A 13,549-nucleotide genomic window follows, 5' to 3' on the forward strand; every position below is an offset into this window, starting at 1 on the left:
GTGGAGCGTCGTAAGAGAACCCTCGGATGCCCAGTCTTCTGTATGGGCAGTGCCGGAGGACGTGACCGGCTTCGCCACAGTGAAAGCATAGTGGGCGCCGCTGGTCGGGAGTTCTCCACTCGTCGCATTTCCTCGGCTGAGTGCGACGCTCCTACGTCGGGCGGGTTGGGGCGAGAGGGCGGCGGTCCAGCGCAGCTGGCTGAGGGCGATAGGGGCTTGGGTCCCGTTGTCGAGGGGCAGGACGGCGCACAGCTGCGGCGTAAGTCATGGCTGGGGGCTGCAGAGGCTGCGTGGGTGTCGGCACCACACCCAAGGCCTGTTGAACCTCGTCCCGGATGACGTCGGTGAGCGAAGTAAGCTGCGGCTGCGACTCCTCGCTGTTCGACAATGTTGTGGCAAGTTTGCGCGTGTATTTCGAAAGATCCATATCAGCTTTAAATTCTGTGCAGCGGAGAGCGGCAGGCATACGGTTCGCCGACCCCTAAAAATGATTGTTGCTTTCGCTGATACCGTGTGATTGAGTTCTTTGTGGGAGCAAGTAAGCCTAAAGAAATGTTTGGTTGGACGCCCGATTCCTTGTCCCCTGCTCGCTGGACTGCCGTCACTGCTACTTGACAATATAGTGATCGCTATTCTTAGGAATTAAATTGCGTCTCTGTCCTGGCGGGTAAAAAAAAATGCTGATGCCGAGTGTTTTGTCTTCTTTCGACAGTAGCCTGTGAATAGCTGTGACGTGTTGGGCCACAGCTATTATCCGCTATACACGGCTATAGTTTCGAGACAGTTGCATACACTTCATTGACTTTATCGAGAGGAATTTCATTTTCCTCCCTGCACCTTATAACCTACATGGAGGGACAAGCGGTTCCTAGCCGCACGACAGAGAGCAATAACATGCCTGTCATACTCTCAATTGCCCTTCAACTGAACGCATTAACTTGTGGCAGAGGATCCGCCTCGCATTCGGCAGGTGCTCGGTTCAATCCCCAAGGCCACCGGGTATCCGCCCGTTTTCTAATAAATACAACATTTCACCCGGGCTGCTGCTCCGCTCTTGTGGAGTCAGATGCGTGCGAAAACGGTCTTGGACAAAAGAGTTCTGTTCGTCTGCCATTGCTTTGTTCCGCCGTCAACCAACGCTAAATCCGCTTCGTGCGGTAAAAGGCTGCTTGTGGCCTTTATCATTTAGTATTTAAGCAAGGTACTAGACTTTGTTGTAATTGATATGCTACATCAACAACAAGCAATGACTTGTAGGCTGCAGCTGCTGGCACTCAATCCTTCTGTTTGGCATTTAGCGTGTTGGAGCGAAACGTGGTGGGTTCGTTGAAAATGTGGTGGCAGTGGTTGTAGCCCATTCCGAATCCGCTACTGATGCCGCACATGAAGGGTCGCAGGCTCCTTTTGAGCAGCGCCAGAGAAAACAAGGCACCGACAAAAATCCAGTACCAACTTTGATTAACGTTTCGGTTACGCACTCATCCTACTTTCCGCCTTGAATGTCCTCTAACTTAGTCGTCTGGAATAACGTTGCAGTTGCAATGGAATCCAATAACAAAATTTCGCATCGAAGTGCAAAAAAATTGCACAAGCTCAAGCGTCAAAAGGCTTCAGAATTCAACATGGAAAAAAAAAAAAACACAATTATCCCCATGCTGGGCATTGAAAACAGTGTATGTGCAGGAAGATTGTTTTCAGAACTTGGGCTTGAATGAAAAAGTTGTCGAAGTCAGTACTGTGAAAACGACACTGAACTCAATGGAGTACGCTTTTTTTTCCTTCTTGTAGAATCACTTCTTGAGGTAACTACAATTCATTTGATAACGTTCTACTCTTTCAACATAATATGACCTGCTTTTTGAATCAAATTGTAGTATACAGACCGCACTTGAAGTTAACTCGCCCATGAACTGCAACATATAAGTGGCGCATTTTCCTACCTAAGCCACGTTAACGTTGCAAACTTTTAGAACCCAATTTCACCACTTTGCTTTCTGAATCCCGATTACAAAATTTAAGTTTCTGTTGCGTTGCCACGGCAAGTGCTGACGTTTCCAGAGCGATAATATCTATATGAAGTTTTTGATACTCTATATCAATATGAAGTTTTTGATACTCTTTTGATAACGACTTGAAATTGTCCTTCCGATCTGAATTTCTTTGCTACGGACAAACTGGATGGTGGCGCTTTTGAGCGTTTTTTATTATTCCCCTGTACAACGGTGTATTTACTAGTACAGAGGTCAACAAATAATGAGCTTCGAGGAAAGATATAGTTATTGTTAACTGAAAGGAAACTATAGGAGCCAGCTTACTTTTAAACCTGCTATCAAACTCTACACGTCCATGAGTAACAAAAATTGTGCAGAAGAAATTATGAAGGTACTCATTTCTACGGTAGCTTACTAAACCTTTAAACGCCAACTTAGAGCTTTAGTCGTCGTCGGAGATTGTACCAAAAAATTCAGGCGGCACTTTGGCTCTAAAGTGCTGCAAGGCAAAAGCGTTTCCTGGCCACCGTTTGTTTTTATTTACTTTTTTTGCTGTTTTGCTGTCAAGTATCAGCTGTAAACTCGTAGAACCTATCGTGTGTAAATATACACTAACTCGAGGATAACGCGTTGTTTTATCAGCATCAACACGGGTTCTGAAAAGGACTATCGACCGTAACATAGCTCATAGAAAAGATACTTGATTATAGTTCTGCCACCGATGCCCAAGAAAAAATAGATGTCATTTTCATAGATTTCGCAAAAGAATTTGACAATGTTCCACACTAAATTACTTATCAAATTACATCAAGCGGGAATTAGCGAAACTATTCTGAAGTGGATTGAAGCATATTTGAACAATCGCAGGCACATTGTGCCTGTGGATGACTGCTTCTCTCCTACATTAAAGTGTTTTCTGTCGTTCCTCCAGGGTCTGTTCTTGCTTCATTATTGTTCCTCAATTATATTAGCGATATGAACGTGATTATTGAGTCTCCCCTACAATTGAAGCTTTTGCTGACGTGTGTTTAATTTATTCGCAAATAGCACAAGCTGATGTCCAGATTAGAATTAACCGAGTCCTTCCTTCCTTGCATCTTTGGTGCGAGAAATGTGGCATTGAAATTAACTACACTATATCAACTTTTGCGCACGTAACTAATAAAACGATTGTAGGGGTAGTTCTTTATAACGTTGGAAAAATAATCTAAAAAGTGCTGATACCTCCAAGTATTTAGGAGTCACAATTAGAGATAATCGGCAGTGGGATAAAGGTATTAATAATGAGTGCTCAACATGAATCTGCAGCAAAACATACCCAATTAATATCTTACAAAACATTCATCCACCCATCCTTGGAGTATGCTTGTGTTGTGGAACTTGCACCAAAAAGTTTTGAAAGATAAACTGGAACGAATTCAAAGAATGGCTGCCCGTGTTATTTCGTCAGGATACAGAAGAAGGGACTCAGAGACGGAAAGGTTAAATTCATGTGAGATCGGGCTACTTTAAAATCGAATCGAAATTCTAGACTAAACCTTTTCTTTCAAATAATTCAAGGGAATTTGAAGATGAAAACAGCTATATGTGATCTGTCCCCGACAAAATGGACCGCGAGAGCAAACCACACTACATCAATCAAGCCGCACTACTCATGTGTTGATGTTTTTCTTACTCTTTTTTTCGGGTTGTGATCGTAATTTGGAATGCTTTGCCTGTTGAAGTTGTCGAGCAATTGGACGTGCACAAGTTCGAAAATTCACTCGTTATGAAATATGAATTTTTTTATGCTTTGCATTCCATACTCTCCGATTAACGACCGTGAAGCAAGGGTCAAAAGTATAAAAAAATAAGGTGCGGTTTAAATACTTCTGAACACTCTTAGAGAGCGAAAGCTATGGCGTCTGTAACGTTGAGTGCGTCCCGGAAACAGGATAGGCAGCGCGCCCACCCTCACACCCTGGCTAGTGGCCGTTAATGGTTGATCGCGGGAGTTTGCTGACCCAATGAACGCTGCTGCCTATTGTAGCAGTGCCGCGTGTCGGCAACAACGTTTTCAGCGCTAAGGCTTGCAGCCCGCATCTATCTCTTTCACCACCCCACGCACCTCAAAGCGCCATTCATGCGTCCACTGAACCAGGGAGCCAGTTATGCGCACTTCATTTCTTTAAAACTAGAATGAATGTTAACTACATTCGAATAGGAGCGAAAGCTCGGATTTGTGCAGCGTAGAAGACGACGGCGAGCAGGCAATGCCACGGGACGGAGGAGATGGAAGCTGATGAACACGGCGCTCTCTCCAAGTCACAGCGCGAGAGTCTGGTGCAGTTTAACACGAGGCGTGTGGGTTGCGGCGATAGTCTACTGTACATAAGGGGGACAACTTTGCTACAGCAAGTGTTCAACACGATTAATCATTAATGGCCAGCTCTCGAACCCCTTGCCAATCTGCTCTTCCGTGAAGCCAGGCTGTCCGACGTCTCCTCTGCTTTTTGCTCTTTACCTGGAACCGCTTTGTTTGAGTGCTTTGCGTAACAGTAACATCCATGGGATCTCTGTTTTGCGTAATGAAGTCAAATTGCTGGCATATGCTAACGATCTAGCATTTTTTTTTGCATTGAACAGCCTGCGTTTATGATGTGTTGTCCAGGATAGATCGGTTTGGAATCGTTTCTGGTGCTCAGATGAATCGCTCGAAAATTTCTGGCCTATGGTTTGATTCATGGGGCACAACTCCGCCCCTCTACGCTGGAATAGTGTTCGTGTGCCTCCTCAACATCTTGGTGTTCTACTTCATGCCATTAAATCCAGTTCGCATTACTGAAGAGAGCGAGTTGCGGCCGTTGAGCGTTATGCTCAGACGTTTGTACCGCATCGCCTCTCAATTTTTGGTCGAGTCCAGGCTTGCAACACCTTTTTGGCAAAAGGAATTTGTTACGTACTCCAGGTACTTCACTGCGCCCGACATTACATACAGCGTTTCCATCATATATTTGCGATGTTCATTTGTTAGTCAAAATTATAGCCTATGCGGCGTGATAACCTTTTTAGGCCTGTTTGTGCAGGAGGACTGGACCAAGAGAACCTGTATGTGAGACAGTTGGTTCCCCGTTTCTTCTTTTAAGGCGGAAGCCTTTAATGCCTCATCGTTGTAAGCAGGAGTTGTCGACTAAAATGTCACGCTTTTCAGTTGGTCGAAACGGTCGTGACGTCACAGTACGCGAATTTCAAACGGGTCAATTGTACTTTGGCTAGTAACCATGCAACAAATTAAAGGGATCGATAGCGATGCTTCAAGTAAGTTGAACTGACTTTAGTTATTTGCTTAATTACTTAATTAGCTTAATTAATCATTCTAGTCAGGCCACGTAAGCAAATAAAACCGAGTGGGAAATTGGTCGAGTTCGGGAATCGAAACCCGGTCTCCGGAGTGCGAGACAAGCATGCTAACCACTCCAATATGCCAGCTCGATGGTTTGGAATGAACAAAGGCGCGTCTAGTGAATACGGTGTCTTGGTTCATTCCCATCTTCCTCCCTTCCCGTTACGGCGAGGTTTAGGTGACCACCCAGATATGCGAGACAGATACATTTCCTTTCCTGAAAAACCAATTTACCGACGAGCAAGGCGTAGAACCGAACGGGCGATGGCGTTATACGGACTCCCTGGCAGCGTTGCAAGACGGTGTCGCGTTTCACTCAGAGGCGAAGCCTAACATCTTAACAAAGCATCAGTGACACAAGCATCAACACCGCGCTTAAGGCTTTCGCCTCACCGCAATTCAAGTCAACAAAGTGCCCCCCTCAATTTTTTTTCGCGACTGTGCCCATTAGATTATTAGAGCATTCTTGCAGGTCACCTTCATGACTCTACTTCTGAACTTAGTAGTTTCTTCAAATTTTACTAAATGCCCCCGTTTGCTGGAGTTTATGCAGGAAGTTTATGCCGGCGTGCGTTTTTTGATAATTTGGTTTTCAAATGAGCACTTATGCTCTGTTTCGCGCAAAAATTTGTACAGGGATTCGATAACGGCGCAATTCCCGCCCCCACTCTATCATTCTGTCTACTTTGGGCTCATGGGTCATTAAGTTTTAAAGACAGTGCGTAAAATGCCAATTTTAATTTTTCCTTACAGCAAAACATTTTTCGATAAATCATACACCGCAACTCTACCTGTCAACATGTCGCTCGATAGGAAAAGCAATTTTGTGTCTTCAGTAAACTGCTGCTTGTGCAATGTGCGTGAAACAATTGAACATTGTTTTATAGACTGCAAAGACGCGATTTTGGTTTGGGATGTGCTGCAGAGGACGCTACAGAAAGATTTTCTCCTAAATTCCTACAGTGTGCACTACCTTGCTGTTTCCCAACCTGATTGGAAGACCTATGATATGATTCTACTGATTGTAATTCTTAGCCTTTGGAAAACGCGCATGCAAGACAGCAACGTTGAACCAGTTGTTTCGCCCAGAATTCATTTTAGCCAAATGTTGCGGCCGGTAATGGACATTTACAAAGAATTGGACTTTTTACCGGATTGGTTTTCTCTCCTGATGCGCTGTATATCTTTACTGGCCTTTTAGGTCTCTTAGGTTCTCTATCATGTTTATGCCACTTTACGCTTACCTTGGGTCCCTGTAAATGTTTATTTTTTGTGCATTTTTTATTGGGGTTCAACGTCCCAAAGCAACTTAGGTTATGAGGGACGCCGTAGTGAAGATCTCCGGAAATTTCGACCACCTGGGGTTCTTTAACGTGCACTGACATCGCACAGTACACGAGCTTCTAGAATTTCGCCTACATCGAAATTCGACCACCTAAATTCGAATGTGTGTGTATATAAACACGCACATATATATGTATATCTATCACTTCTGTGCATAACCATGTCGAATAAATACCATGAATGAAAAAAAAAGGTGATAGCCTGGTGGTCTCGCTGAGCCGCGGCCTCAAGTCCCAGTCATGGATATTGATTCAATTTCTTTTTCACTTTTTCAGGGTTTGACCTCTAACTCAGTTGAAGGTAAAAACTGTTCACCCGGTGATCGAGGCACGAAGTCCCGTAGGGAAGCTTCCCTTCAAAAACTACGGTATTGGAAAATGCATGAGGCAAATGGCGCTGCTTGCGTCTTGAAAGGGATGTTTCCGAGAAGGAAACATCGGCAGATGCTTGCATTAAATCTTTTCCCCGTTTGTTGAGTTAGGGCCAGCACAGTGGCTAATGTCAGGGTGATTATAACTGATTCCAAATCGTAAACTGCATCACGGGCAGGTTATCTCTCGAAGCAGTACAAATTTTGGCGGCCGGTCGGAATGTAATCTGGAGTAAGGCCTACGAGGGCCTGGGATGAAACGGCCAATGGGACACATTGGCCCAAAGACACACACAATGCGGTCTCGTCGAGGAGGGAGCCTCTTTACACGGATGAGGACCTGAAAACGTACCAAGATATCCTTAGTCATCACAGATCCGGAAGACAGATACTACCTCGAGCAGCCAAAGGCCCCAGGAAAAAGGAACAGGTCTTATTGAAAAAGTTACAGGCGGGGGTTTTTTCCCAACCCGCTATCACTAAGCAGATGGCATCCGGCGATCCATGACCCGAGGTGTAAACCCTGCAATGAAATTGCCGACATGATTCATATGGTGTAGACATGCACAGCTACAATGGACCACAGAGGAATATAGAGTCCTGGTAGGCTTTCATGGCCAGCCAGATAGAAGAAGACCAAAAGAAAGTCACCCATCTGTCCCTGGACACCACTGGATACCAAGCGATCTCATCCTGCGGAACGGGTAGGAAGGTGACGGTGGTGAGGATTCAAGTATTGATCGCCCTATGATTCCTTGGCGGGTACAAATAAAGTCATTTTATCATCATCATCAACGCGTTTACAGGGCACACCGATGTAAGCACTTGAGGCTCCCATAGCTAACGCTCTTAAGTGAACACTAAGGCACTGTTGAAGAGAATATTTATCAGAAGAAGATAATACGGGCTGGCTGTGTACCTATTCACGGAAAAGAAATCACTGCGCTGTTTGAAGACGCGACAGGAAACGAGGTGTAGGAGTTAGTCTTGTCCTCAGTGCCGTCTTCAAAAAGCGCTGTTATTTCCAATCCGTCAATGCGCCTTTGCACGTCGTTTTTTTTTAATTTGTGTTTACTGCGTTGCCGGACCCCTCGACACATGAATCAAAATCCGCATGAATTGCAACGCCTAAGTCTTGACATGACATAGTTTTATATTCGAAGAGGACCATCGTGGTAATTGTGGTATTGCAAATTTTCGAACTGAACCACCCGTGAAACGCAACCGTTCTCCTCCACCTTTCACTAAGCAAGCCTAAAGAAATGCTGTTAGTAGCATATACCCCACTGGAGGCTTCATGTCCTTAGCTCGTGGACAAAACCCAACGAAGGCATGAAAAGGAAGTGTAACAGGTGCAACAGTGAAAAATTATGCGAAAAGCTACGATGGATCACGTGCATTGTTTGAGTCGCAGGCCGGTAAAATCCACGTGCGGCAGTGGAAACAAATTCAAAAGAATTACATAAAGAGGCTTCGAAATTAGGAAGCGCCAGTGCACATAATGGACAAAGAGCAGCTGTGCGTCAGAAGAATGTGTGCGTCAAAGAGTGTGCGTCAGAAGAATAAAAGTGGATGTGTTAAGTGCAATCCAAAGGAACACTAGATAGGCTCTCTTATGTGAGTGGTGACGGTCGTAGTTACATAAATGCGGCTGAAAAACCCTTCTTAGTTCTTAGAAACGAGACTACGAAACGAAGTGTCTTGCTTTAATAAAGGGTTCTTTGTGCCGGGATCTACTCTGAGGATTGGTTAGAAAGTAAGGCTTAGAAGTAAGTGGATAAAACAGAAGTGGTCGAAACTACGTCTTTCCATGCATTGTTGTCTCGGGAAGACTTTTTTAGGAGAAATATTTTGCTCTATAGTCCTGAAAAAAAGAGGCTTCGTTCAATCATAATGTCTCAAGGCTGAAGTACTCTTCCTGCGCAAACGGTTATCAGATCGGGCAAATGATTATTGATAACATTTTCTGGTGGCTACATTAAAGAGAGGATTTTAGCAACTGAAGAAAAATGCCCCGGAAACCGTAATGATTTAAATTTAATAAGGTGTCTAAGACCTTGAAAATGTCTATAGATATGTCTAATGCGCATATTTTTCGCTCAAACTCGTCTCACATTACTTTCTAATGTTGGAAGACAGCCGTCTCGATAGAGCGCCCTTTTGTGAACTGAAATTGTGCGTGTGTCATTGCTTGGTGTTTTTCTCTGAAGAATGGAATATTTTTCCGACCTTTAGAAAAAAAGTTCTAAAATTGAAATAGCTCTGCAGTTAAAGAGTTCCCTTCTGTCGCCGCCTCCATGCGAATCCTTTACCTTTGCAGCCTGTAATTGTCTCGGAAAGATTACATGCAGAAAATTAAGACTTAATATAAGGTCAAGCACAGTGACGATCAGGTCTTGGACTTGCTTGATCGGTCTTATTTGAAGGCCGTCAATGTCACAGAAATTGCTATTTTAACTGGGTCAAAAGTTCCAATAACTTCATTTGCGTCAGTTTGCGCTAAAGACCCGCTGTCAAGTGTCATTGGACCTAAATATTGTACAAAACTTGAACCATGAGTATTGCTTGATAGCGAATATAGACTGTAGGTGTTGTATGTATCTAGACTTAAATAATTCCCTCCAATTCCTACATGAAAATCTTGTTACGCTTCGAGCGCGCGATTCGAGTAAGGGGTCGGTTATGGTATCAGAAAGTGGTCACTAATAGTGCGCTTACGACACCCGACATAAGCTTTGAGTCATGAATGTTTGAAATGAAAACGTCTATTAACGTCAAGGAAAGATACTAATGCTGAATTCAACCCAACCATACAGACTGGGACTCCCTGCTTCCATTTGCTACCTTTCTCTTAGGCTCCGCTGCAGGGTTTGCCCATTTTTTTTTTGTGCACGCCATTCTTTCCCGCCACGGGGCCCCTCGTGTTCTCCTCAGCGACCACGGCAAGACTTTCCTGTACGCCATACTGGAGCAAGTTCTTCATACCTGGAATCATCATCATCATCATCATCATCAGCCTGACTACGCCCATTGCAGGACAAAGGCCTCTCCCATGTCTCTCCAATTAGCTCTTTCCTTCACCGGTTGCGGCCACCGTGTTGCCGCACATTTCTTAATCTCCTCCGCCTACCTAACATTCTGCCGCCCCCTGCTATGCTTGCCTTCTCTTACCGTGGCTCCCTGCCGGACAGCTTTTCTTATTGGAATTTTATTGCTCACTTAATGGATAAATATGGTAGCTGTGCAATCGTTATAAATATCTTCCATTATTTTCAAGTAACACTCTTCTATACCCTGACCCCGAAATGCCTGCATGACTGCGGAGATTTCTACTTAGTCGAATGTTTTGTCGTAATCAATAAACGCTATATATAGGGCCTCTCTATATTCTGGGCATTTCTCTATCACCAGATTGATAGCGCGAATATGGCCTATTGTCGAGTATCCTTTACGAAAGCCTGCATGATGATTAGGTTGACTGAAGTCTAAGGTTGTCCAGACCCTATTAGCGATTACATTAGAAAATGCCTTGTAGGCAACAGACAACATCCGCTACTACACACAAACTAATGGCCTCACAGAGCGCTTCCATCGCACGCTTCCAAACATGCTTTCGTCCAATATTCAACCTCACCATACCAACTGGGACTAAATGCTCCTATTTGTTACCTTTGCCTACAGTACTGCGCTACAACGAAGAGCCCGTTACTCGCCTTTTTTCTTTGTTTTAGGTCGGACCCTACCTTCACCAGGGAGGCACCTTTCTTTTCTGTCCCCTTCTTCTCTTCAGCACCCTACCACGAGCAATTCACTTCCCGCCTGCCCTGATGCCGTGAACCTTCGCGATTGATCACAGAAGCTTCCCAGGCCTCCTGCAAGCACCGCAAAGGCCTTACCCAACGTGCCGCTTTTTTTCCCCCTGGTAATGAGGTTCTCTCTGGACACCGGTGCGCACTCCAGTGTTGTGTGAAAAATTTATGAGCTGCTATATTGGTTCCTATACAGTGCTTGAACAAACGTCCACCGTTAAATTATCGTGGCGCTCCCGCATCACCTTTTACGAACCGTCGCTGTCGTGGCATCCAGATCGTTCACGTGTGGCGCCTCAAGCCCTTTGCGCGTCCCCCGTCATCCCTCTAACTTGCGACCTGAACGGTCGCTGTCGTACTGACGGTGGCAATAAAGCCTGCGCCGGGCGTTCCCAAACTCGCATTATTTAAAGACATAAGCCCTTTTTCAGAGCAAATTTCGATGTTGTCAAGATACGTCGGAAGTGGATTAACATCGGTTACACTGCTAATAGGGCGATAGATCACACATTCATCTGCGAATAAGCAGATATTTGAGAAGATGATATTTGGAAGATCAATAATATAATTTAATAATAAAAGTTGACCATGCGTAGCGCTAGTTTCACACCTAAAATAACGAGGGCAAGAGGGAAGAGCCATTGTTAGTTTGTTCGAATTGATAACTGTTGGTTAAAAATTAGCGACTAATTCAATGAGGGCCAAAGACGAAAGTTTTAGAAATAGACGTTTGTGGGGTACTTTATCAAATGCTTTTTTGGCATCCAAAATCAAGCCGTCGATCGAGGTGTTGGTGTCAATGTTATATATGGCTTATATGGTTTATAAAGAGGGCTAGTTAAGCGTCGCAAGAGAGTCGCAGGAGAAACCGTGCTCTTTAAGATAAAAAAGCTTGGAACAAATAAATTTTGGTACTTGAGAGTATTCTATATGCTCCACTATTTTTGAGGGAAACAGGGCTGTAATTATTTGTAGAAAACGGATCATCTCTTTTTGGAACTGTAATGACCTTTTCCTCTTTCCAGTCTTTAGAAACAACACCCGATGAGAGCGACTTCTGAAAAATGCTCGGCAAAATGGACCCAGTTGTAAGTTTAACACTGTGAAATGTTGCCGACTTAATACCATCTGCACTAGCGGAGGAAGTCAGCTTCAGTCATTTAGTTTTGCAATGCCGCTAACGTTAAACGATACTGCAGACATAGGTGAGAGATTGGAGAAAGGAAAATCAGGTAGTTGTTTTCCTGGCTGCGAGATAAATATAGAACAGATAAGTAGCGTTAACAAAAATTCCTGGGGTTACTGCGAAACATATTAGCTAATGTCGATGCGAAAAGTGAAAGCTACTTTTCTTTGCAGGGATTTGAAATTACTTTCTTTGCTCGGTATTTTTTGCCATACCCTCTGTGTAATAATGTGCTTGGCAATCCGGAACTGTCGCTTTTTTGTTCTTAAAACACTTTAATGTTATGTTGGGCAATGGTGAAAGGATTCGCTTAGTAGCGGTGATGCTGTGAATTAAGTTTGCACTAGGCTCTGCATCTCATTTTTAAACAGAATCCAGTTAGCTTAAACAGCTCGTTGTGAAAATTCAAGCAAAAAATGTCATAAAATAAGCTAGTTATTCAATAGTGTTGTAGTTGCCTTTGTGTTAGAGTTGTTTTCTTGACTGTAAGTTATTTTACGAGTTTTATTGCCTCAAGCCATCATTGGGAGAAAGTGTGATGAAGGATACAGTAATGGTTAAAGTAATGGCAATAGGTTAGCTGACTGTATGAAATATAGAAGTGTGCGATAGTATGGTGCCTCCGCCCAGGTAATATATTGTCACGACCAGAGGAGCCGCGAAGGTAGGCGTCGGCAAGAACCCAAGACTGGGAGCGGGAGCCTTCTTTTAATTATAGAGCCAGCTTCCACGACACCAAACAGAACAAGCGCGCCGCGAGAGTCCACCGCCGCTTCGTCGTCGTCTTCGATTCAGCGCGGAGGCCGCGCGGCGCGTTAGGTGCGTGGCATTATCCCCCCCCCCCCCCCCCCCCCCCGCGAAAGGAAACATCGTCTCGATGTGGAATGGGGTATGTACAGTGAGAGGAGGAGGAGCAAAAACAAGAAGAATAGGGGTGAGGTGAACTATACAACTTGCGCTAAATGAAATGCGGCGAGAGTCAAGGTCACACGTGGGGTAAGGGGAAAAAGGTAAGAAACACAGCGTGAACGCAGCGCTCAGTCACGCGAAAAGTACGGCTTTAAGCGCACTACATGCACAATTTCAGGCCGTTGACGCTGAGGGCCGACGATCACAGTTCCATGGGGTACAACTTCGTAGTTGACGCTGTTCAAACGGCGCAGGACTCTGTACGGGCCAAAGTACCTATTTATAAACTTTTCGCACAATCCCTTGCGGCGCACGGGGGTCCACACCCACACGTGGTCGCCGGGCTCGTAGTGCACGTCCCTGTGCCGAAGGTTATAGTGTCGGGCATCGGCGGATTGCTGGTCCTTGATGTGCAAGCGGGCCAGCTGACGGGCCTGCTCTGCTTGCTCCACGAAGTGGCCAGCTTCAGGGGGAAGCTCTGTGTCGCCGTACGGCAGCATGGCGTCTAGCATCATGCGGACCTCTCTGCCATACACGAGACGAAACGGGGTGAACTGG

At 44.9% G+C, this 13,549-nt stretch overlaps 1 pseudogene; it reads right to left on the reverse strand.

Moving 5' to 3' along the window:
- LOC149327398 (uncharacterized) overlaps positions 1–13,549 on the reverse strand; it is a 38,654-nt pseudogene that overhangs the window by 12,107 nt on the left and 12,998 nt on the right.

This window comes from Amblyomma mixtum, chromosome 10 (assembly GCF_055824585.1).
Source record: "Amblyomma mixtum isolate Tamu chromosome 10, ASM5582458v1, whole genome shotgun sequence".
NCBI classification, from domain to species: domain Eukaryota; kingdom Metazoa; phylum Arthropoda; class Arachnida; order Ixodida; family Ixodidae; genus Amblyomma; species Amblyomma mixtum.